A 24650-nucleotide genomic window follows, 5' to 3' on the forward strand; every position below is an offset into this window, starting at 1 on the left:
CCTGACTTTCTGAATGAGCCTTCCATGAGGAACCTTATCAAACGCCTTACTAAAATCCATGTACACCACATCCACTGCTCTACCTTCATTAATGTGCTTTGTCACATCCTCAAATAATTCAATCAGGCTCGTGAGGCACGACCTTCCCCTCACAAAGCCATGCTGACTCTCTCCTATCAGCCAATGCTTTTCCAAATGCCCATAAATCCTGTCTCTAAGAATCTTCTCCAGTAATTTGCCCACCACTGAAGTAAGACTCACTGGCCTGTAATTCCCAAGGTTATTCCTACTCCCTTTCTTGAACAAAGGAACAACATTTGCCACCCTCCAATCAACCAGCACTACTCCTGTGGCCAGTGAGGACGCAAAGATCGTCGCCAAGGGCACAGCAATCTTTTCCCTCACTTCCTGTAATAACGTTGTATATATCCTGTCTGGCCCTGGTGACTTATCTATTCTAATGTTTTTCAAAAATTCCAGCACATCCTCTTTCCTCACATCAACATACCCTAGCATATCAGCCTGTTGTACAACATCCTCACAAACATCAAGGTCTCTCTCACTGGTGAATACTGAAGCAAAGTATTTATTAAGGACCTTCCCTACCTTTTCCAACTCCAGGCACTTGTTTCCTCTTTTATCCTTGATCAGTCCTACCCTCACTCTAGTCATCCTCCTATTCTTCACATACGTGTCGAACATCTTGGGGTTTTCCTTAATCCTACTCGCCAAGGACTTCTCATGCCCCCTTCTAGCTCTCCTAAGTCCATTCTTAGGCTCCCTCCTGGCTACTTTGTAACTCTCCAGAGCCCTGTCTGATCCTTGCTTTCTAAACCTTAGGTAAGCTTTCTTCCTCTTGACAAGATATTCTACATCTCTTGTCAACCATGGTTCCTTCACTCTACCATCCTTACCCTGCCTCAATGGGACAAACCTACCCAGAACCCCATGCAAGTGCTCCCTAAACAACCTCCACATTTCCATTGTGCATTTCCCCAAGAACATCAGTTCCAAATTTACACTCCCAAGATCCTGCCTAATAGCATCATAATTCCCCCTCCCCCAATTAAATACTTTCTCATATCGTCTGCTCCTATCCCTCTCCAAGGCTATGGTAAAGATGAACCTACTCTAATGAATTTTATCTGCTTGGTAGCAATGCAACACAGAATGCTATGGCAAATACTTTTCTTAACAGGCAATTATGTAAAAACTTACTCAGTCAAAACAATGCTTGCTGTATAACATTCTCACAAATAGCGTACGTGTTATTGCCCAGTTAATCACCACTTTGGTCAAATCTTCATGTTAATTCTGCTAAATAGGTTAGGTTCCAAAATAAAAGTTGGAATTTTGCTTAAGCCATTATCCATACAAGTTAATTTGATGAACATTGTCCATCCCATGAACCTTGATCCAACATCTAGCTCTTCTTTGTCTCTTCTTCTTCAGCAGTCCCCAAGGATCGAGGAGCCTTGTTTCTACTCCAGTTCTGTTGGTTCTGAGTTGGCTAATGAACCCAATATAAGAACTGTAGACTCTTCTACCAATGGGGCATATGAATAGGTAATTTGTGAGGTCGTGCACACCTTCTGCTGCTTACTTAAGGGCTATTTATCTTCCTGAAGGGCTCTGTGTGTTCCTGATGAAGGGCTCTGACATACACAATACCATCCTGAATTCTCCTTCTAAAATTTGTTGAACTTATCGACTTAAAAATCATGCTACAGCTGACATGGCCCTGTTTCCTCCCACAGATTTTACCCATAGTCTATCTGTGATTGGTGCATATGCTAATGTTGGCAGAACCACAGATGGTGACAAGGAGGCGTACAGAGGTGAGATCAGTCAGCTGGTTGAATGGTGTTGTAACAACAACCTTGCACTCAATGTCAGTAAAAGCAAGGAAATGATTGTGGACTTTAGGAAGGGGAAGTCAGGCAAATTAGCACCAGTCCTCATTGAAGGGTCTGTGCTGCAAAGGGAAGGCAGCTTCAAGTTCCTGGGTGTCAACATCTTGGAGGATCTATCCTGGGCCCAGTACAGAGATGCAACCATGAAGAGGGTGCGCCAGCGTCTCTACTTTCTTAGAAGCTTATGGAGATTCAGCATGTCATCGAAGACTCTGACAAACTTCTACAGATGTACAGTGAAAAACATTCTGACTGGTTGCATCATGGCCTGGTATGGAAACCCCAATGCACAGGACTGCAAGAGGACTCAGCCAGTTCCATCACAGGTACAACTCTTCTCACCATTGAGGACATCTATAAGAGGCGATGTCTCAGGGAGGCAATATCCATCAACAAGGATCTCACTCCCTGGGCCATGCCCTCTTCTCATTGCTGCCATTTGGCAGGAGGTACAGGAGCCTGAAGACCCACACCTCAAGGTTCAAAAACAGCTCCTTCCCCACTGCCATCAGGTTCTTGAACAGACCTGAAAAACCCTAATTCTACCTTGGAGTATATTTCCCTAAAATTGCACTAATATTGTTTTGTTATTTTTGTTTATTGTGTTGTGTAAGTTTTTATGTTAATTTAAGTTTATATAATTGATGTTTGTAATGTACTGTGCTGCTGCTGCAAAAAGCTAATATTTATGGCATTAATACCCTGGGTATGTATGCCCATGGCAGTAAACTTGAAATTGAACAAAAAGTCGTTTCTCTCTTTCAGGTCTAGTGATATGAAGGTCAACTGTGCTACAGGCCCCAATGTAACCTTGACCTTTGCATATTTCAGGACTGCAGTCTCAAGACCTGTTAAGTATTTCAAGGAGCTGATTTGTCTAGATAGGGAGAAACAACACCACCTGTGGAATCTGGAAAAAGGGAACATAATCTTGGAATTAGAGACAGGCAGTTCTTCACACAAAAAGCAGTATAAACTAGAATTTAATCCCCACAGTAAAAACTGCTCAGGCTACGTCAAGTGAAAATTTTTGTTCGGCAGGCTTAACACTGCAAATTGAGAATATGGAGCCAAGACAGGTACATAGAGTTATGGTTCAATGAACCATAACTGAAAGAAAGGTGGGACAGACTATACCTGTTCCTATATTCTTCTTGCAGTATCACAATAAATGGTAAACTTGTCCACTATTTTTTTTTACCATCCTCAAGCTGGAGTTTGTAAGCTAAAGCACACAGTAAAGTTGCTATTCTGGCTCAATTAGTAACACTCTTGCCTCCAACTCAGAAAATTATGCGTTCAAATCTCTTCACAATTCAATGTTATGTCTCACACTTGGGACCTCGAATTGATGCCCTGTATGCCAGAGGTAAAAAGATCTTTGCACATTGAACCATAGAACCATACAGCACAAAACAGGCCCTTCGGCCCACCATGTTGTGCCGTCCATCAGACCACCCTCACACTACCTAACCCCTTCCTCCCGCATATCCCTCTATCTCACATTCCTCTATATGCCTCTCCAACAAGCTCTTGAACCTGTTCAATGTATCTGCCTCCACCACCACCCCAGGCAGTGCATTCCATGCACCAACCACTCTTTGGGTGAAAAACCTCCCTCTGACATCTCCCCTGAACCTCCCACCCATAACCTTAAAGCCATGACCTCTCGTCTTGAGCATTGGTGCACTGGGAAGGAGGCGCTGACTGTCTACTCTATCTATTCCTCTCAATATTTTATATACCTCTATCATGTCTCCTCTCATCCTCCTCCTTTCCAGTGAATAAAGCCCTAGCACCTTAAGCTTCTCCTCATATTCAATACTCTCCAATCCAGGCAGCATCCTGGTAAATCTCCTCTGCACCCTCTCCAATGCCTCCACATCCTTCCTATAATGAGGCGACCAGAACTGAACACAGTACTCTAAGTGTGGCCTAACTAGAGTTTTGTAAAGCTGCACCATCACCTCGCGGCTCTTAAACTCAATCCCGCGACTTATGAAAGCCAACATCCCATTGGCCTTCTTAACTGCTCTTTCCACCTGTGAGGCAACTTTCAATGAACTGTGAATATGAACCCCCAGATCCCTCTGCTCCTCCACACTGCCAAGTACCTTGCCATTCACCCAGTACTCTGCCCTGGAGTTTGTCCTTCCAAAGTGTACCACCTCACACTTCTCCGGATTGAACTCCATCTGCCACTTGTCAGCCCAGCTCTGCATCCTATCAATATCCCTCTGTAAGCTCCGACAGCCCTCCACACTATCCACAACACCGCCTACCTTAGTGTCGTCTGCAAACTAACTAACCCAGCCCTCTACCCCCTCATCTAAGTCATCTATAAATATCACAAAAAGTAGAGGTCCCAGAACCGACCCCTGCGGGACACCACTAGTCACTGCCTTCCAATCCGAGGGCACTCCTTCCACCACAACCCTCTGCTTTCTACATGCAAGCCAATTCCTAATCCACACAGCCAAGCTTCCTTGGATCCCTTGGCCTCTGACCTTCTGAAGAAGCCTACCATGAGGAACCTTATCAAATGCCTTACTAAAATTCATGTAAACCACATCCACCGCACTGCCCTCATCAATCTTCCTGGTCACCTCCTCAAAGAACTCTATCAGGCTTGTGAGGCAAGATCTTCCCTTCACAAAGCCATGCTGGCTGTCCCTAATCAGTCCATGATTCTCAAGGTGTTCATAAATCCTATCCCTTAGAATCCTTTCTAACAGCTTACCCACCACAGACGTGAGACTCACCGGTCTATAATTCCCTGGCCTATCCCTATTACCTTTTTTGAACAAGGGGACAACATTCGCAACCCTCCAATCCTCCGGCACCACCCCCGTAGACAACGAGAACTCAAAGATCCTTACCAGCAGTTCAGCAATCTCCTCCCTAGCCTCTCGAAGCAGCCTGGGGAAAATCCCGTCAGGCCCCGGAGATTTATCTGTCTTAATATCATTTAACAACTTCAACACATCCTCTCTCTTGATATCAACAACCTCGAGAACATTACCCCTACCAGCACTCCCCTCCGCATCATCAAGACCCCTCTCCCTGGTGAATACCAAAGAGAAGTACTCATTGAGAACTTCTCCCACTTCCGCTGCCTCCAGGCAAATTCTCCCACCTTTGTCCTTAATCGGACCTACCTTCACCCTAGCCATCCTCCTACCCTTCACGTACTTGAAAAAGGCCTTGGGATTTTCCTTAACCCTACTAGCCAAAGCCTTTTCATGTCCCCTTCGAGCTCTCCTCAGCCTTTTCTTAAGTTCCTTCCTCGCTACCCTATATTCCTCACGGGCCCTGTCTGAACCTTGCTGCTTATACCTCACATATGTTACCTTCTTCTCCCTAACAAGTCGTTCCATCTCTCTCGTCACCCATGGTTCCTTCATCCTGCCATTCCTTCTCTGCCTCACCGGGACATATTTATCCCTAACATCCTGCATAAGATCCCTGAACATCGACCACATCTCCATGGTACATTTTCCTTCAAAAAGGACATCCCAATTTACACTCCCAAGTTCTCTCCTTATAGCCTCGTAGTTAGCCCTTCCCCAATTGAAAAACCTCTTGTCCTCTCTGCACCTGTCCCTGTCTATGACAATTTTAAAGGTTATGGAGCAATGGTCACTGTCCCCCAAATGCTCACCCACCAATAGATCCTTCACCTGTCCCGGTTCATTTCCTAAAACTAGATCTAACATGGCATTCCCTCTAGTTGGCCTGTCAACATACTGTGTCAGGAATCCCTCCTGGACACACTTAACAAATTCCGTCCCATCTAAACCTTTGGCACTAAGCAGGTTCCAGTCTATATTTGGGAAGTTGAAGTCTCCCATTATAACAACCCTGTTATTTCTGCTTCTCTCCAAACACTGCCTACCAATCTGCTCCTCTATATCTCTACTGCTATCGGGGCTACAGGCTACAATTGCCTCATTGAAGGAGAAGAAGGGGTACCCTGATGGCCATGTCCTAACTCACACCTTGTATTTTATGAATTTGGAAATCATCGAAGCAAATGGTGTCTTGGGCAGAGCTGGAAGTTTAATCAGGTGATAAAAGAGACGGAGGGAGCTGTGCGTGAGTTGCTGTGTAGACAGGGAGTGGTTAGCTTTGCAGCCAAAGTGGAAAAAGATGTCTAGACAGACCATTCATTGGCAATTTTATTTCATCTTTTTTAATTTTCATAATTAAGTTATTGAAATTACAGGTTGGCTGTGCATTACATGCTACTTCAAAATCAACCCAGAAAATAATGAGGAGCAGATTTTGCTCAGAGAAGGTTTTAAAATAATTCATTATGATCGCTTTGTGTCATCAGAGATCAGAAAAATAACTTACTTCCAGGGAGAATTTTTTCTCTATTGTATTAAATCATTATTCATATTGAGTGTTAGAAACTGGAATAAGAACCATTTCAAAAATATACTCAGAGTGAAACATTGTTAGCATCATATTACTAGTGAAAATTTAGTGGGATGGAAGGTGGGCCTTTACATTTTAAGTCCTCAAGCCCTTTCCTTACTTTGAAAGTCCTCTCCCTTCCTTGTGCTCAGTTTTGGGCACCAGACCACACATAAGATGTGTTGACTTTGAAGGGAATGCGACACAGATATACCAGAATGATATTGGAATCCAAGGGTTAAATGGGAGATTATAAAAAAAAGTTGCATTCAGCACAAGTTAGAAAGTTAAGAAGATTCAACTGAGGTTTACAAGACAGTAAGGGGAACAGATAGGATAGACAGAAACCATTGGTTAGAGAATCTAAGGCTAAGGCCTAAAACAAAAGGCCAGGCCTTTCAAGACTTACATTAGAAAACACTTCCAACATGGAAAAGGTGGGAGAAATTTTCAACTCTCTTTGACAATTGATGCAGAGTCAGTTATTAATTTTGAGTAAGCATAAAGGCATGAAGCAAAGGCACAAATACCAGACTAATATAAGATAAATATGAACTGCTTTTTAAGCTTCAAACTTGCACCTTGCATCATCCGGACATGATATAGCATACATCATACACTGACCAAGTTTTCAAAGGATAACCATTTCATGAAAATATCAGAAGGTAACAACTTGAGTATTTCAACAATAACATGCAGAAAACCTGCCAAACAGGAGTCAGTTGAGAAATTTCTTCTCTAGGGAGTGAATCCTTGGAATTCTCTATCCTGGAGAGCTGAGGAGACTCAGTCACTGAGTTCATTCAAAACAGAAATTGATAGATTTCAGGATGTTAAGGGATCAAGGGAAATGAGGATAGTAAAGCAAATCGAAACTGTGGTAAAAGATCAGCCATGATCTTGATGAATGGTAGAGAAGGAAGTGCCAAATGGCCTACTTCTGCTCCTATTTCTTATGTTTTTATGTTCTGTTTGCCCCGTCACCACAATGCACACATAATGTGCTTATCGCAGGTGCTTGTACAGCAACAGTGGCATTACCATTGATGCACTCAGACAACTATTCCAAACACAAAACATTCAAAACAAAAAAGTACAGCGATCAGAGAAAGCAAAAATGGAGGTCTCCTGCATCCTTCATTCCAAGAGGCACAAATGGGCCAAACTGACAAGTTTGTTGATATTCATTCTATTAATTTTTCCTTTTAAGTTCAGAATAATGATACACTTTGGATACAGTATCACAGCAGTTTAAGTTGTTTGACCAACGTACAAAGAGCTGGATTACCGATACAAAGACATGGCAACTGGGGAATTTAAATTCTATTAATGAACTAAGTCTGGATAAATCTCAGTAATGGTGATTCCTCCAATGTGGTTGACAGTTAACTTCCCTGCGAAGTAGCCTAGCATGCCAGTTAGTTTAGGAGTCAATCCGTGAAGGGCTATAAATGGTGGCATGGGCAGCAAAAACAACATCCTGTGAACAAATGATTATAAAGCTTCAGCAAAGACAACAGCAGGTTTATATCCATACCTGCAGCAATTCAGGGAGTACAATGTGGGTTCCTTATGCTGCAGACTTGCGAGATTGATTTTAAAAAAATCTAAAAATAAATATCAACATTACATAGCTGCAAAATTTTCTGCAAAGTTGTTTTCCAACAGAACCACGTTTAGGTCACTCGTCTCAGAATACATCAAACCAATATTCTGGCACTGGTGGAGTTTCAGTAACACTAACTTCTCTCACGTAAAAACCAGGTTCCACCTGAGAACAAGCTATAGATAGTTCCTGCTTTGAAACATAGCCAAGCTTTACTTTTGACAGGAAGCAGCTTAAGAAAAACAGTAGGCTGCTTTCTTTATTCTGAATAGGCTGCCATTGATAGATGAGCATACTTCAGAATATACGTCTCCCCTAGTAACAGGCAAGTTACCTTGCAGTTTCACTACTTTCATTGAAGAAATTGTGCCCAACTCCCCTCAATCACAGTTCAAAAGCTATTAGTTCTGCTCCTACTTGGCTGAAATGTAGGCTTTGGAACAAACCAATAGTTAGTAAACAAATTTTAGGGGGGGATTTTAATGCGTGGTTTACAGTGTCATGACTGGTTTCTTATGTTGTCGAAATCAGAAATGTAACTCTAATTTGAGGCACAAATACAATCATTGCATCGTATAACACAAAAAAAAGCCATATGGCCCATCGTGTCAGTGGTGACCATTCAGAAGAACAAATTAGTGAGTCCAATTCCTAACTTTTCGCCCATGTCACTGCAACTCGTCCTTCTTTGTGCATGATTCAATTTGAGAGACCACCTCTGGAAAGTAATCACAAACCATGCCATCATTACCCAGCTTGTGAAAGTAACTGAACTGATTTAAAATGAATGTTATAAATTTAAATTTTGAAGTCCAAGCAGGAAGTCCATCAAACTGTCAATAAATTTTCAGTAAAGCCACAGAAAAGATAAAAGGTTATAGCAATCTTCACTGAAGATTGGAAAAAACAAAATCACATCTGCAACAGCGTTCATTTATAAATGAATGCACATCCACAGAGATTGGGGCAAGCAGGGCAGCATAAATTGGTATAACCCTGTGTTGTTTCCCCATATTCCTCTCAGGATTGGTATCAAACCAATATCTATGCTGTAACTGCAGGGATAAACTTGTATCAAGAACTGGTACTCAATAGTGGAAGATTAACAGCAAAAAAACATGGATGTTCAGTGTTTCAACACACAAAGTGTACCTTTGTGAAATAAAGTGAGCAAAAAGGTCACATCTTATCTTATACTGTACACAAGATTTCTATCCTATTGTCTGTTTTCAGAATTTAGTCAGTACAATGTCTGTTGCAACAGAAATTTATTATAAACACACAAACCCAGGAAAACCAAACAAGAATTCTCAGTTTCCTATGTTATGATCTTTTAATGAAGTGATCTGTGCAAATGTGGAAACCCATAAAGAAAGATTAAAGATTAAAAATGCAATTACTAACAAAGGAGACTGAAGTTCCAGAAAGGGTTTTCATACTATTACCAAAATGTACAGCTTGAATGCTTTTTTGGTTTACAAAGGTCAAAGAAACATTCCTGAAGGCATACTGGGAAAAGTTGCTTAGTTCTATTCATCTTTCAATGACAATGCCCTGTTAAAAATAACAGCCATGCAACATGTATATTTTGCCTTCAGAACGCCAAATGCAGCTTTCAAGATGTGCACGCAGACCAAGTGTCTGTGGGATGCACTGGTCAATGGTATGTCAGTGGTGAAAAAACTGGAGTATTGAAAGTGCAGACAGAAATGGAGTGAAGCAAAAAAAAAGGAATGCGCAAGAATGTGGAAGAAAACTAAATTCTTGTTGTTCAGTCTGTGGGTCTTCACTGTGTTCCCAATAGATATTTTGTGAACGGTCTTTAGTATTCAATTAAGTAGCTGACAGCCTCAGTTAAAGAAAACTAAGAAATCGTGACTCATGGGATCAATTTTGGTACTAACTGTTTCCTGGCAAACTGCAAAATAGGCTTGTTTCAACTCCCCAAATTTTTGAATAAAGCATCAGCATGAAAGATGAAAAACACCATCCCCTTAACAGCAGGAGAGTAGAAGCCAGCTTCCACATTTGGCTTAACAAGTGGCAGTGGTATTGCACATGTATTCATCTAAAATTAGGAAAATGGATTTCAGATCACAGCACAACTTAGCCACATAGTTTGGAATATAGGTCTAAAGGTATTCCAATCACCCAAGTATTTTTTATGTTATTTTGATTTATTTGAGATTACAGATTCCAAAAGTCAATGCAACTTGTGAGTGAATATTTGTTATTAACTGAAGTTAACTGATTTTGCCTAACACTAATGCAGGTAAATAAACAAAACAAACCATAAACCAATCAAAAAATATCAATACTAATGCCTGGCATTTATGTGCACACATACACACTTACACTCCAAATACACATCCTACTGCACACTCATCCCTCAACACCATTCTCTGATAACTTACAGTTACCATTCAAGACTGTCAATTTCTGAAACTTTATCACCCATTAGTTTTCTGGAAAACTTATTGTTAAGTAAAAATGATAGAGTTCAGTTTATCAATAAAGTGGAATCTTGAAATATCTTAGCTTGCCCATAAGCCATCAAAGGCAACATCCATGTTCTTCTATAAACCACTTAAATCATTGCAGTTAAGAACATCTTTCCAGCAGTAATTTCAAATATGAGGAACATCACAGCATGGAAGGAACAGGAACACACACAGGAGATGGAGTATCACACATCATTTCTAAATTGGATTTACTTTCTCGCAAGAACCACTTTTGTCCTACAAATCAGTAAGCTTAGTCAACATAAGAGAGACATTTTGGTGTGTGAACCAAAAATGATGCTCACAATATTAAAAAAAAGTACAAATTCTGATTTACATTGTGACTTTAATCACCTCAGTACTTTTCCATTGCCATTACAGTTGCAGCATCGGAAAATGCAATAGTTCATTTGCTCACAATCAAGCTCACGTACATAGGTATGAGACAAGTTTAAGCTCAGCAAAGAGTTCAGTTTCCATGGAGCACAGGACCTACCAACAGGAAATTCATGAGCAAGATATCTGTTATCATACTCTAAAGTTTATTTAAGTTTTGCTGTTCGAATTTCTCAACCTTAAGTTGCTAACAGTAAACAAGTTGCCAATTAGTTTCACAGTTAATTTGGTGATCAGCTGGAAATGAAATTACTGTCAGTGGGTCAAAATGCAAGATCCTGGTAGTATAAACCTACATGGGTTCTGGTAACACAGAGTTCAGCTTCCAAGTGTGGTGGGAATTATGATGAGCAAGGGATTCATACAAGGGGTAGGGTATTGCTTGACATATTTTTAAATTAATAGAGTTAATAGAGTTAAATTAATAAAAAAATTATTAACAAAGCTTAAACTGTGAAGCTACAGTAAAATATGTAAAGATGGAGAAGTTCAGTAAGAATAACAAATTAATAATAAGCATATCCAAAGAAGGGATTAGAGAAGGAAATACACTGTTTCAGATGGAGATGGGTCACTGATCCCTATTGACTGCAATTCCTGCACCACATGGGAACTTCAGCATGTTGTGTATCCTGGACAACCAGTACAGCAGAAAGTGCTTCCAAATGTCCAGGACTTCTGAGCTTTAGGGACAGCCAGAGTCATGACAGAATATTAGGAAATCTGCAAATTCCCTGGGATTGCATGTTCCAGCAGGTGACTGTCCTACAGACTGAAAGGGTTCGAGATAGCAAGTTCTCACAGACTTGGACTAAATAAAAGTGCCAAAATTCAAGATGAGAATGACTGCTCTTGACATGATGGCAACATTTAACTGAATGTAGCACTAAGGTGCCCTGGTAAAAATGAAATTAATGGACAGGGGAAAACACTCCAATGGTTAGAGTCATAACTGGCATGAAGGAAGATGACTGTAATAGCTGGAGTTCAATTATCCCAGGCCCAGGACATTAATGCAGGAGTTCCTCAAGACACTGTCCCAGACACAACTATCTTAAGTTACCTCATCAACATCCTCCAGCACAAGGGCTTAGGCATTCACTCATGATTACACAATGTTCAATTCCATTTGCAATTCCTCAGAAAATTACAGTCCATACCTGCATGGAACAAGACTTGGACTACATTCAGGGTGATAAGTGGCAAATAACATTCATGCCACAGAAGTGCCAGACAATGACCACCTCCAATCAGAGAATCTAACTACCTACAATTGACATTCAATGGCATTACTATGATGAGATCCCCCACCCCCATCATCAGCTTCTTGGGGTTCACTACTGACCAGAAACTCATCTGGACCAAGCTACATAAATACTGTGGCTACAAGAGAAGGTTAGAAGTGGAGTTTCCTGCAGCTTGAGATTCACCTCCAAGTCTTTCCACAACTTATAAGGCACATTTCTGACTGATGCCTTCTTATAGAATTCGCTCCACTTACCTGCCCAGCTCAACATTATCCAAGACAAAGCAACCCACTTAGTCAGCACTCTATCACCGTATACATTCATTCCCTCCACCACTGGCACACAGTGGCTGCAACGTGTATAAAATGGCTACTCCAACAGTACCTCCCAAATCTGCAACCTCTGACACCATGGAAAACAAGGACTTCAGGTACACAAGAGCACCACCACCTGCAGGTTCCTTTCCAAGTTGCTCATCATCCTGACTTGGAAATATATCGCCGTTCCTTCAACAGAACTGTGGGAGTAGCTCCATCAGACTGCAGCACTTCAGAGTGGTTCACCACTGCCTTCAGAATGGCGATTAGGAATTAACCATAAATGCTGGTCTTATCTGTGACACCCAGATCCTGAAAAATCAATACATTTTAAAAAATACCAGTTTCCATTTCCAAAGACCGGGAATGTAGATTTACTCATTTGGGCAAAAGATAAAAGGGGAACGTGAGGGGGAAAAAAGCCTTTTTACTCAGAAGCAGTTAGGATCTGGAAGTTACCAACCACAAGGATAGTGGAAATAGAACCAATCAGTGCCTTAAAGGGAATGGATGGGCACATGAGAAAGAATAATGTGCAAAGTGGGAATTGGGCTGAAAAGGTTGCTCTACTGGGAGCAGGCATTGATTCAGTCAGATAAATGGCTTTCTGTGCCATAACAATATTTTGATTCTAAATCGAGTTAAACTATCAGAAGCAAAATGATAGCTTTTATGTCCATCTGAGAAAGTTGGCAGGGCTTCTATTTGTGCCTCAGCCTAAAGATGACAGTGAAACACCCCTTCAGTAGTGCAATGAAATGTCAGATTAGACTATATGCCCAAATATCTGAAATGAGGTTCAACTCATAGAAGAATGCCACCAATGAACCACAGCTGACATCTTGACTCAATGAAAGCACCCTGACTTTACCATCAAATGACAGAACATAGCTGCCTCGTCTCACAATCAAGGTCTTGCACAGATCGATCTGCTGGAATATCTATATTAATATCTTTAACATACAGAGTCTTACACACATCAGAAACTTCTGTTGGTAATTTCATTTAGCAATATTGGCATAAAGTTTTATTGATTTGGTCAGTGATAATTTGCTCATTTTGCCAGAATGCTGACAAAGTGACAAATTCTCACCAAATTGCAACTGTTTCCATTTCTTCCCTTCTCTATAGTCAGCAAGTTTATTTTTATTATTCAAGTATTTACTCAGTTCTCATTTGCAAGTTATAACTGAATCTGCTTCTGCAATATTTCAGGGAGTGCATTAGAGACCATCACTATTTACTCTTTCTACCCTGCTCTCTATGGCCAGCCATCTTAATTTTATGTCCAGAGGTCACCTATTCGGCCATGGAAACAACTTCTTCCTAACCACTCCATCAAAGCCCCTCTCAGTTTTGAGCACTCCTCTCAAATCATAAGCTCTTCTGTTTTGAGAGTGATTCCAGCTGTTCTAACCTCCCAACATAACTCCAGTCCCCTACCTTCAGTACCATTTCAGTATATTTCCTCTCTACCCTTACATTCCTCCAAAAATGTTATGCCCAGAATTGGGCACAATATCCAGCCAAGGTCTAACCAGTGAATGATAAAGGTTCCTTGTTTGTATACTCTATAAATAGAGGCACAAAGGGCAGAGATGGTTAGAATGACAGAAATTAAGAAATGACCTATAAATCTGTGGAATATATAATGCATGTGAGAGGCCTCAGAGAAAAGAATTGCCAAACAAACCACATCAAAGATAACCATTCGTGGTGCCTTTTTCTTTGAAGATATCCCTGTCCTGCTTTAGAACAAAACAAACCTAGAAAAATAGAGACAGGAGTGGAAAATTTGGCCCTTTAAACATTTTCTGTCTTTCAAAATGACAACAGCTGATCCTGTATCTTAATACCATTTTCTTGCCCTCTCCTCATACCTTCTGTATGTATCATTTATAGACATCATAATTATTCATATTATCCGTACAAATATGGACAGCACATTATCATTTCCAGAGTAGTTTACCAGGATTGGACTTTTTTGGATATTTTGTTTGACCTAATACTTTAGATTGGAAAACTTACATGCATCATTTTTTTTGGAAGCATGAGGCAGCACTCAGACAATACTGCACAAGTAAAATAACACATTGAAACAGATGACTTTGCCATAAAAAATTGTGACTGTGGCTCAGAATTTCTTCCAGTGCCCACAATCCCTGTGAAAAGTCCACACAGTCTAGACTTTCCTTTAACAAATCCCCCAAGGCGATCTTCCTGCAAAGTGAGAGTGATCATCAAGTCTGGACTTACCTTTAATAGATCCCCCAAGGCTACCTTCCTGCAAAGCACAAGTGATCACTAATTATGAGGCCCATGTGGCAGCAGGGCCTTGGATATTTAAATGTTATCACATGGAGTTTGGCCAAAAAGTTAAAATAAAACATCCACTGTCATTAGTGTGAAACTAAGAAATAATTTGCATTTTTGAGTAAAACGTTAAAATGCATACTGTATCACTATGCTGGTTTGAACCAGTCCTGCACAGTTAAAGCAATATTTACTAGGCGCTAATAAAAATCAATCTGCATGCTGTACTGTCAGCTAGTCACATGTACAAGCAGCCTGAATCAACCTAACTTACTAATGCATCAAATATGACACCGTGGAAGTGTGACCTTTGATCTCACTATCGCATTGCCTAATCTGTACATCCACCTTTGATGTCATTTGTCTCCAACATTCTTCCTCTGCTGCCCATTGCACTGCCTCCTTTATTCATCTTTCACTGATTCACGCCAACAGCCATAACTTCTCTCCTAGTATGGCCACTTCTAGTGTCGCCTACAGTGTCATGTTTAGTGTCCTTCCTTTCATTATTTACAAATTAATGATGAGGTTGTCTGCATACTGAAGGTATTCACTTCTACCTTGATGCCTCCTCCTTTGCTGTCACTTTCTTAAAATGCTACTCAGATACAAAGAACAGAACAGTCCAAAAATATTTCAACAGAATTGAGAAATTGTGACCCACGCCTACAGTTCTTATCAGCACCTTTGTGGTTCATTCCTGATCTCCATCAACCGTGCCAGTTGCTAGCACAAGTTAATATGGGTGTTGGGGACCCAAGCCATTTAGCCTTCTCCCTGATCTCTAGTCCATTCACAAAACAACTGTGACTTGCCTCTGTCATGAAACATCTCCTGATTCTTTCTCCTGTCCATTGCCTTTTTAATGCCAGTTTTTCGGCACAAGTTTAACCGATGAATCAAGTAAAATCAGAAGAGGCAAGAGAAGCAAGTTTAAGGGATTACAACACATTTAGAGTTTGAGATGAAACTGAGAACATGCATAAGACACTAAAGTAATGAATTAGAAAACCAAGTAAACCAAGATGTCAGTGGAGGTCCTGCACACTCAGCCACGGCTGGGGCAGGTGGTGTTTGACAGATGGTGTTCGTGGTGGGTAAGTTTGTGAGGTAGTGCACTTCTTCCACCATTTGCACTGGGCTTATGTCATCCAAATGTATGTGCTTAAGGTTCTCAGTGATATCCTGAATGACTCTTCTCCATTCTGAATAGTCATGGGGGAGGGATTCCCATGGATGCTGCCTTTTTTCCAAGGGGGTTTTTGACGACATCCTTAAATCTTTGCCTTTGTCCACCTCTTTCCATGCCAGTTCCTGGAATAGAATGGCTGTTTTAGAAGACTGGTAGGAGGCATGTAAATGACATAGCCTGAACAAGAGAGTCAACTGAGTGTAACTAGGGACTCAATGATGCTGATGGTTATTCACTTATTGTTCCAGTAGATTTGGAGGATTTTGCAGGGACAGCATTGGTGGCATTTCTTCAATGCTTGGAGGTGTGTGTTGTAGGTAATCCAAGTCTCAGAAGCACATAGGAGGGCAGGGATTACTACAGCCTAGTAAACCATAAGATTTGTGTCAGGTTTGAGAAAGGCTGTGCTGGTGCACTGAAGGTGATAGTGAATTTTATCATTCACACCTGCCTTCATTGAATGGAGTGTCTGAGATTTGAGAAGTGGTCCACATTTTGCATGGTCTTATTGTAGATCTTTATTGTGTCGTAGAGCATGGCAGGTTGGCAGAAGACATCTGTTACATGGATTTGAAATGCAAGGCCTTTTCTCTCATAAGATTCAATGAAGCAGCTGATGATGATGAAACAACAAATTTCACGACATACGTCAGTGATAATAAACCTGATTCTGATTCTGCTTACAACCTTACACGTATGCAAGCATCACCTGCCTTACTGCAGCTCCACGGTTGAGGCAGGGGTGACCTCTATTCTGGAGTGAATGTGACACAAGTTGAACAGCTTCCCAATTTTCCTGTAAATTAGCTTCATTCTAGTAGAAAGCTTGTTGGAATTTGAGGCAAAGCATTACAGCAAGCAAGACTGAGAAAAGTATTGGAGTGATAACCAATCAGCTATGGATCCTCTGGGAAAATCACGGATTGCATGCCATCATGAAGCAGACCCAGGATGGAGACAAATGGAGACTGCTCCACAGTCCCTTAAGATTAATGAAGTCAATGGCTTTGGCAAGATCAAAAGAAGCCAAATATAGTAATTAACCTGGTCCCTGCTTTTCTCTTGATAAATGGTGAAGATCACGTCCATTCTGCTCTTAGATAGACGGAATCCACATTGCCATTCAGGGAGCTTTTCAGCTACTGGGAGAAGGTGGTTGCGGAACAGCCTGGTGATATCTTTCCCTCTAGCAGGTAGACTCTTCTATAATTACCACAACTGGATTTTCTCCTTTCCTGATTGCGGCATGTCTGAGGTCTCCTGGCATTTCCACTTCTTCTTAGTTGTGGGAGAGAAAGGTTGTGAATTTGAGAGACAAGTTCTTTTCTACCCTGTATTAAAACTTCAGCAGGGACAGCATCTGCTCAGGTCCTGGTGTTTTTCAGCTGGCATACAGGGCTTTTTCTTTATTTCTTGTGAGTCTGGGCTGGGGGCATAACTGGACTGCTATTGTGCAGTGGAATAAAGTCAAGGACACTCATTCAAAGAGGAAGAGCTCTTCAAAGTGTTCCTTCCAGCGGGCACTGGCTGCCTCTCTGTCCTTGTTAAGGTCATCTCCGTTCTTGGCTCTCAGTGTGGTGAGCCCTGGGTACTGGCCACACATGGTCTTGACAGTGATGAAGAATCTGTACCTGTAATGGTTACCAGTGACTTGCTGGAACTCTACACTTTTTCCACCCACCACCTACTCCTTATTTCATGGACTTTCTGTTGGATCTCGACCTTTAGGGAGCTTGAGGCATCATGGAGCTTCCAATCCAGGAACACCTTTTGTTTCTGGATAATCAGCACCTCCCAATTATTCTCATCAAATCAGTGCTGGTGATTTCTGGTAGAGAGATCTGGAAAGTTTAAGGACCATGGTGGAGATGGAGTTCACATTGGTTTAGAGACAGCACTGGAGACGGAGGCCACATGGGGTTTAAAGGGAACAGCCTTATTATCAGCATGTTGGCACAGCGATTGGTTAGGATGAAGATCAGCCAATGTGGTGAATTCATAACTTCATCTGTATCATCATGAAGAGGCACAGAGCAAACCCCAGTTCTTAGACACCAACTGTTAGGCAAAGAACTTTTGCAGCAGTTATTTCTTCTAGCACCTCTTAATAACTGGTTACAGACTGCAGCAGAATGAAGCCAGGAATAAAGTCATTCCCCTGTTATTTCAAATGAAGAATGAGTATATAGTTGCTTCACCAAGAGTAATAAGGAAATAATGACAAGTTTAGGGCCTTTAGCTATGCTATCATCCAAATATGTGAGAATCTGCTAATAGAGTTCTATCCAATCTGCAATGTAACAACACTCTTGAACTGCAATGATTTAACCAGCAAAGGTTATACAAATCCTTAAGAAACTATCAATGAAATCACATTACAGGCAGTTAACATACGGATGTAACTATCGGGCAAAAATGGATTTAAGATGCTATACAAGTGCAGTTTGCTGAAGCATTAAATTACACAATGAGAAATATTCTGAATACAGATATCAGCCAAATTACACATTTGCCTTCTTCAAATTATAATGGTTGCCTTGTTCTCCTCAAACATTCAAAGTATTACAACTTGAAGTGAAAACTCTTCCCAGGCATAATTAAGCCATCCATGTATACCTTGTAATTGAACAACAGGAGTACAACACTGTTGTGGCCACTGTGTTCCTTCAGACCACAGCACTTTTCACACTTGTAATGTCCTCTCCATTCTTTCAGAAGATGTTGTTGTTAGCTGTAACATTATCAAACTTCCTCACCTTACATAAAAGCAAAACTACAAAATTTAAAACTATCCCACAACACCAAAGCAGGAGCAACAGCTGCCAGCAATGCAGTAATGAAGCACATTAATACATTTTCAATATAGGTTTCAGCCTCGCCAGTGCAACTCCTCACACAGCGAATTACCACTTCTGGCCATGTCAACACTTGGATATACTGAGGGCGTATCAGGTGCTTTGCGATGAGAAGGCAGAACATTCAAGGATAATAACTCCCAAGCATCATGACATTATCATTGCAGAGAAGCCTGGAAGGAACATGACATTCAGCTGAACATGGTTCAGAGATCAAACAGAAACTGGAGGAAATATATTAACATCCTTTGCTCCGGTTTCCTCCCACATTCCAAAGACGTACAGGTTAGGAGTTGTGGGCATGCTATGTTGGTGACGGAAGAGTGGCGACACTCGCGGGCTATCCCCCCAGCATATTCTCAGCAACGCAAAAAGATGCATTTCACTGTGTGTTTCGATGTACATATGACTAATAAATAAATAAAATGGATTAATAAACAGCAGCTCACAGCAACAGCTGAAGAACAATGAAATCCCCGGCAGAAATCCTGAGATGAGCTTGAGAAGATAAATGTGCAACTGTTATTTCCACTTTTAAAGTTGTTGCCCAAATGGTTTCCTGACAAAAGTTTTGCGGAGACAGTAACTCAGCGGTAAATATTGGTAGAGACCCAACATAAACAAGTATATTTATTTGTACAACAAGGATGGGCGTTGAAAGAATCCTGCTGAGATTCCAAGCATGATCACCTCATTATATGAGGAACAGGCCTACAAGACTTAAAACAGGAATCTGCAGAGATTCACTGTATGCAAAATTGAGCTCTTTACTGTGTGTTTCTTTATGCAGTATGGTCGGTAAATTGATTCCTAAATGCCATCCTGGGGTAAAGGCCCAACATGTTTGTATTGAACCAGAAACATGTAGCTTGTAGAAATTCTGCATTACAGCACCAGCTTGAGGCCTGACTCCACACGGATGTGAAGCAAGTCCATGCCACTGTTGTATTACAAGCATATCCTTTGAGGATTTAAATGATGAATTCCTTGGCCACAATTTTTGAAATATGAATTAGCAGAAGCTTATAACTGAGTTACTCTCCTCGAAGGTAGAGTGGATCAGAGTGGAACCTATAGACAAATTCAGTGAGAATATGGAACTTGTTGCCGTGCTAAAGGTGAACAGTACAGGTGCACCAAAGGGGAAACTGGAGAAATACATGTAAGAGAAAGTGTATTAAAAGATTACAGTAATTGTTGAGATGAAAGTGTGAAGGAGCTCATGCGCAGCATAACCACCAACATGGGCCAAAAAGGCCTGTTTTTGCCCCGTATATTCTCTGCAATTCTGTGCAACAAAACTTAAAACATTGGAAGTGAAGAATATGTTGGAGAAAACCACACAAAAAAAAGTCACCAAATTCTGAAAGCAAAAATAATGAAGAGACAGTAACAAGTTGTAAAAAGTTGAATGAACTGCTGAAATGTCAGCACTGCTGTGAATTTGACCACAGTCAGAGCGCTGTGGATTAATATCGATCCACCTCATCCCCTCACTATGCACCCTCGTCAATCCCAAAATAATCTGAGTGGGATCCAGCCATATTCTCAGAAGTCTGATTTTTCATCAACACACAAGAAACAGGAGGAGGAGTAGACCCTACAGCCCTTGAAGCCTGCTCACACTCAATAAAATCCACTTTCCTTCCTGTTTCTCCTAACACTTAACTCCCCTATATAGTCTGAAAATCTGTGTCTACACTTCAAATATATTCAATGACTACAATTCCCTGAAACAGAAAATATGGAAGATTCAGGTTCCTCAGAGAGAAGAAATTCCTCCTGATTTCTATATTAAGGGCCATCCCCTTAATGTGAAACAATACACCCCAGTTCTATATTCCCCACAAAAGGAAACAGCGGGACCTTTGCAGAATGAAGAGAATTTTGAAAGAATACAACTTACTATTTCTGCAGCCAATTCTCTTAAGACACAAAAAAAAGACCATCAGGTCCAGAGGACTCCTCAACATTTAGCCCAATTAGTTTACCTAGTACTTTTTCCTGACTGATTGTAATTGGTTTAAGTTCCTCCCTCCCTTTTGCTCCATGTTTTTGTGCTATTATTGAGGTATTTTTAAGGTCTTTTACCTGAAAACAAAAAAAAAATTGTTCAAGGTGTCTGCCATTCCTTACTTCCATCATCATTGGTGCACCAACTTCCACCCCTTTGCCAAATTCCAATCTCTCCACTCTGCTGAAGATGTATGTAGGTGAAACACATACTAAACAAACTCCAGACTTCACGTTCTGATGATTGAATTGGATGCTAAAGATCAGTAAGAGAACTATCTGAAGAGCATGGCATTGCATGGTGTTCCAAGATATTTTTCCTTCAACCAAAATGATGAAAAACAGATTAATTAGTTATTCATTTCATTCCAATTGGTGTGAGTGCAATGATTGCCACATTTTCCCTTAAAAAGAAAGTGACTGCATGTTGAAGTAATTCATGAAATTCAAAATTAGAAAATGAGCTTTCTTCAGCTTTTGAGGCAAGATGTAACTCTTATTTTTACTTCTTACTTCATGTAGTTATGGAAACAGAGGGAAGAGAGGGTAATATAGTATCATGCAGGTTTACATATAATTAAGTACTACTGAGTCAAGATAATAAATTATGTAGCTCATTTCATATAAATAATCATTCCAAGATTCTTTATTCAGGTGCAAAGTTAAAACCAGTACTGCTAAAATATGGTGCAGGAGTGGTTACGAATAACTATGTGTCCAATATTCCAAAGAGTTCCAGACACCATAGCTGTTCCAACTTGCTCACAGCTAACCTAAAAGCACTCAACAGATATTATTTGTGGTATTAATAATTATAATAATGATTGCCAAATTCATGACTGTTTCATTCTTAACAGATACATGCCTCTTAGAACATGAATCAGGAAGCACAGAGGGCAATTTATAACACATACAGAAAAATGGCCCACATTACACTATGGAATGCTAGCAGTTACACGTCATTGAGCAAGACTGTTGTCTGTGCTGGCTCATTGTACATAAAAATTATTCCATTCTATTTTCAGCAATACTTTAGAATAATTGATTTCTGCACTGCGCCTAATGCACAATTTTGATTAGCAGATGCAATGATGACATAAGGAAACCTTAACTGCCCATTTATTCCTATCTCAGCTACAGCCAGCATAAATTGGTAATATTAATGGAAATACAATTACATGTCAGTAATATAAGTGGTTATTATAGCCCTGAATACAATGAGAGTTCAACTCAATTTACAATTCCTATTTTTCAATGGTTTTAAAAATATACATGTTATTTATACAGTAAGCTTCAAAACTATCATGCTATTATATTTAACTTCATGTTAACTAACCAGAGATATATTGAGAGAATCAAACTACAGAGATTATATAATAGAAAATGTAAGGAATATTTCATAGTTATGTGGGATATTCAGTGTTGAAATGAACAATAATGAAAAGAACATCATTCTGTTAAAGTATTCATGAACATCAAGTGTTCAGAAGTGCACATCAATTTTATAAATTACGTTTTACCATGTACCGAACATTTTTGAAAGTTGCAATGTTCCCATGTTAGTGAACTGAGAATGACCAAAATTAATTTACATATTATGACAAAAATCACTCCATACTCAGAGAAATATGTAAATGCATGATAAAATCACTGAAAGGAACACCAGTTTACTGAGTGATATGCACCATCAGTTTGCTGCAAGAAATTGGACAATAAACAAATGCTGCAAAAAGCAGGCATTTAAAATAGTCAGCAACTGAAAAAATATTGACTATATTATTAGATTTAACCACAGTACAAGATGGTCACTGCAAAAAGTGACATTGAGAGAGAAGTATAAAAATACAACATGAAATCAATTTTATCTATGTTTTGCAAGCAATGTTAATCAGTATCTCCTTAACAACAGTGACATTGTGCTACATGCCAGCATCTTTAATGTTAAATACCATCAATGATGGATTCTAAAGGCTGTACGAAGAAGTAGCCCTAACATTGGCAGCCTTCCTTCACAGTAGTGAAATCAATCACCATGGAAACAAACTCATTCAACTTAGGGCTGTGAAACACCAGAAAGGGTTGTTTCAGTTGTTGTGGGGATGGGTGCATACAGAAGCAGGTCTTGCCATATTTTTAAAATCAGTGCTCATTTTCAACTTGCCTGATTTTTGCTTCAGTTGTTTAGTACCTGTGTTCCTCCAACTAACTGAATAGAGAAAAAAAGTCTCCTTCCCCATTTGCCCATCCAATCTTCCACAAAGAAAACCTATCCATGTGATCTCGCAAGCTGTTAATTGGAAGAAGCTGAAAATTCAATTCACACCAGCAGGAGATTAGACCTAATATCAATGGGTGGCATTGTGCAAACATTTAATGCAAGTACATAAAAGGAACTATCACTGTTGAAATTAGAAATGAAATGTATGTATGAAAGGCAGAGATAGGATGGATTGCCAGAGTCTGTTGGGGTGTCTAAAACAACAGGGCACAGGTTTAAGGTGAGGGGGAGGAAATTTAAAGGGGCTCTGAAGGGTAAATATTTCACACAGAGAGTTGTTAATATCTGGAATGAGCTGCCAGAGGAAATGGTGGAGGCAAGAACAGTAACGACATGTAAGCGACATCTGGACAGGTACTTGAATGAGCGGGGCACAGAGGGACATGTAATTAATGCAGCCACGTGGAATTAGTATAGATAGGCATAATGGTTGGCATTGCCATGGTGGGCCCAAGGGCCTGTTTCTATTCTGTACAATTCTATGACTCTGTGACATTGCTAAATTGGTCAGTGCATTTGTTGTTGTTACATTCATAGGTTGCTGGCAGGTATGAAGAAAGAGACAATAAAAATTTAAGAGTGTTTTTGGAAATTGAGCTCAAGGGTGAAACAAAGTCCAAGGTGTTTCCACCTAACTATGAACTAAAAGGTACTTCTGTAACTCAGACACATCCAGCAAGGACACAATTGACCAAATGACCTCCTTTCACATTGTAAATCTTTGATGATTTCTTGGGCAGTGTTTCAGAGGCAGACTCAGATTAAAACTGCTCAAATCAAGAACGTAGGCATGACGCAAGTTGTACATAATTCCAAACCCAGGTAAAACTATAACACTAACTCAGTGCACTGCACATTTTTTGTTGAGCTTGCTAATGATCACTGCAGAAACACATACAATAATGCAGTGCTTTTACGTTGAGTGAATAGAAATTAAACAATGATTGCTGCCAACAGATAAAGTGGCTTTCTTTCATCTTTAAGACTGGCAACAGAATACTATTAAAATTCAATCATTTTATAATGGCCATTGTTATTGATTTAGCTTCACGAACAATGTCAATCCCTGGAGCACTCAGCACATGGAAAAAGGAACAGATGCAGTAGGCCAGCTACCAATCTGTCTCTGAAAATCAGACAGCCACCACAGGAGTCTCATATACACATGCTGTCAGTGTTATGTGACCAAAACAAAGCTTGGTGAAAAGGTTGAAATAGTGACCTCAAAGTTGGTCAATTGGCTAAAACATCTTTCCTTGCTGCTGTTCCTATTATTAATAAAAAAAAATGAATCATATGCAAAGGCTAATTTCTGAAATTTCTATGAAGTTAACAGACAAATGTCCAAGATAAAGTTGTATTTCTTACATGGTATCAGATCAACTATTATTATTGTTGTCTCAAATACAGATGGTTGTGGGCTTAACCTCCAGAAATAGTGATGCTGATACCTCAGTACCATCCAGAAAGAGTGCTAGGGTTTCAGGTGCACCTTCATCTTTTCTTGATGTTAAACTGAAGCTTTATCCACTCTTTCAGCCGGACACAAAGGATCTCATGGTAGGCCTTGTCAACATTTAAAACTCAGCCAACATCACCA

General features: G+C 40.3%; 1 protein-coding gene across 1 annotated transcript in view; it reads right to left on the bottom strand.

Moving 5' to 3' along the window:
* Positions 1-24650, bottom strand: part of camsap2a (calmodulin regulated spectrin-associated protein family, member 2a) — a 152764-nt gene that overhangs the window by 77029 nt on the left and 51085 nt on the right.

This window comes from Pristis pectinata, chromosome 3, assembly GCF_009764475.1.
Source record: "Pristis pectinata isolate sPriPec2 chromosome 3, sPriPec2.1.pri, whole genome shotgun sequence".
In the NCBI taxonomy this organism is placed as follows: domain Eukaryota; kingdom Metazoa; phylum Chordata; class Chondrichthyes; order Rhinopristiformes; family Pristidae; genus Pristis; species Pristis pectinata.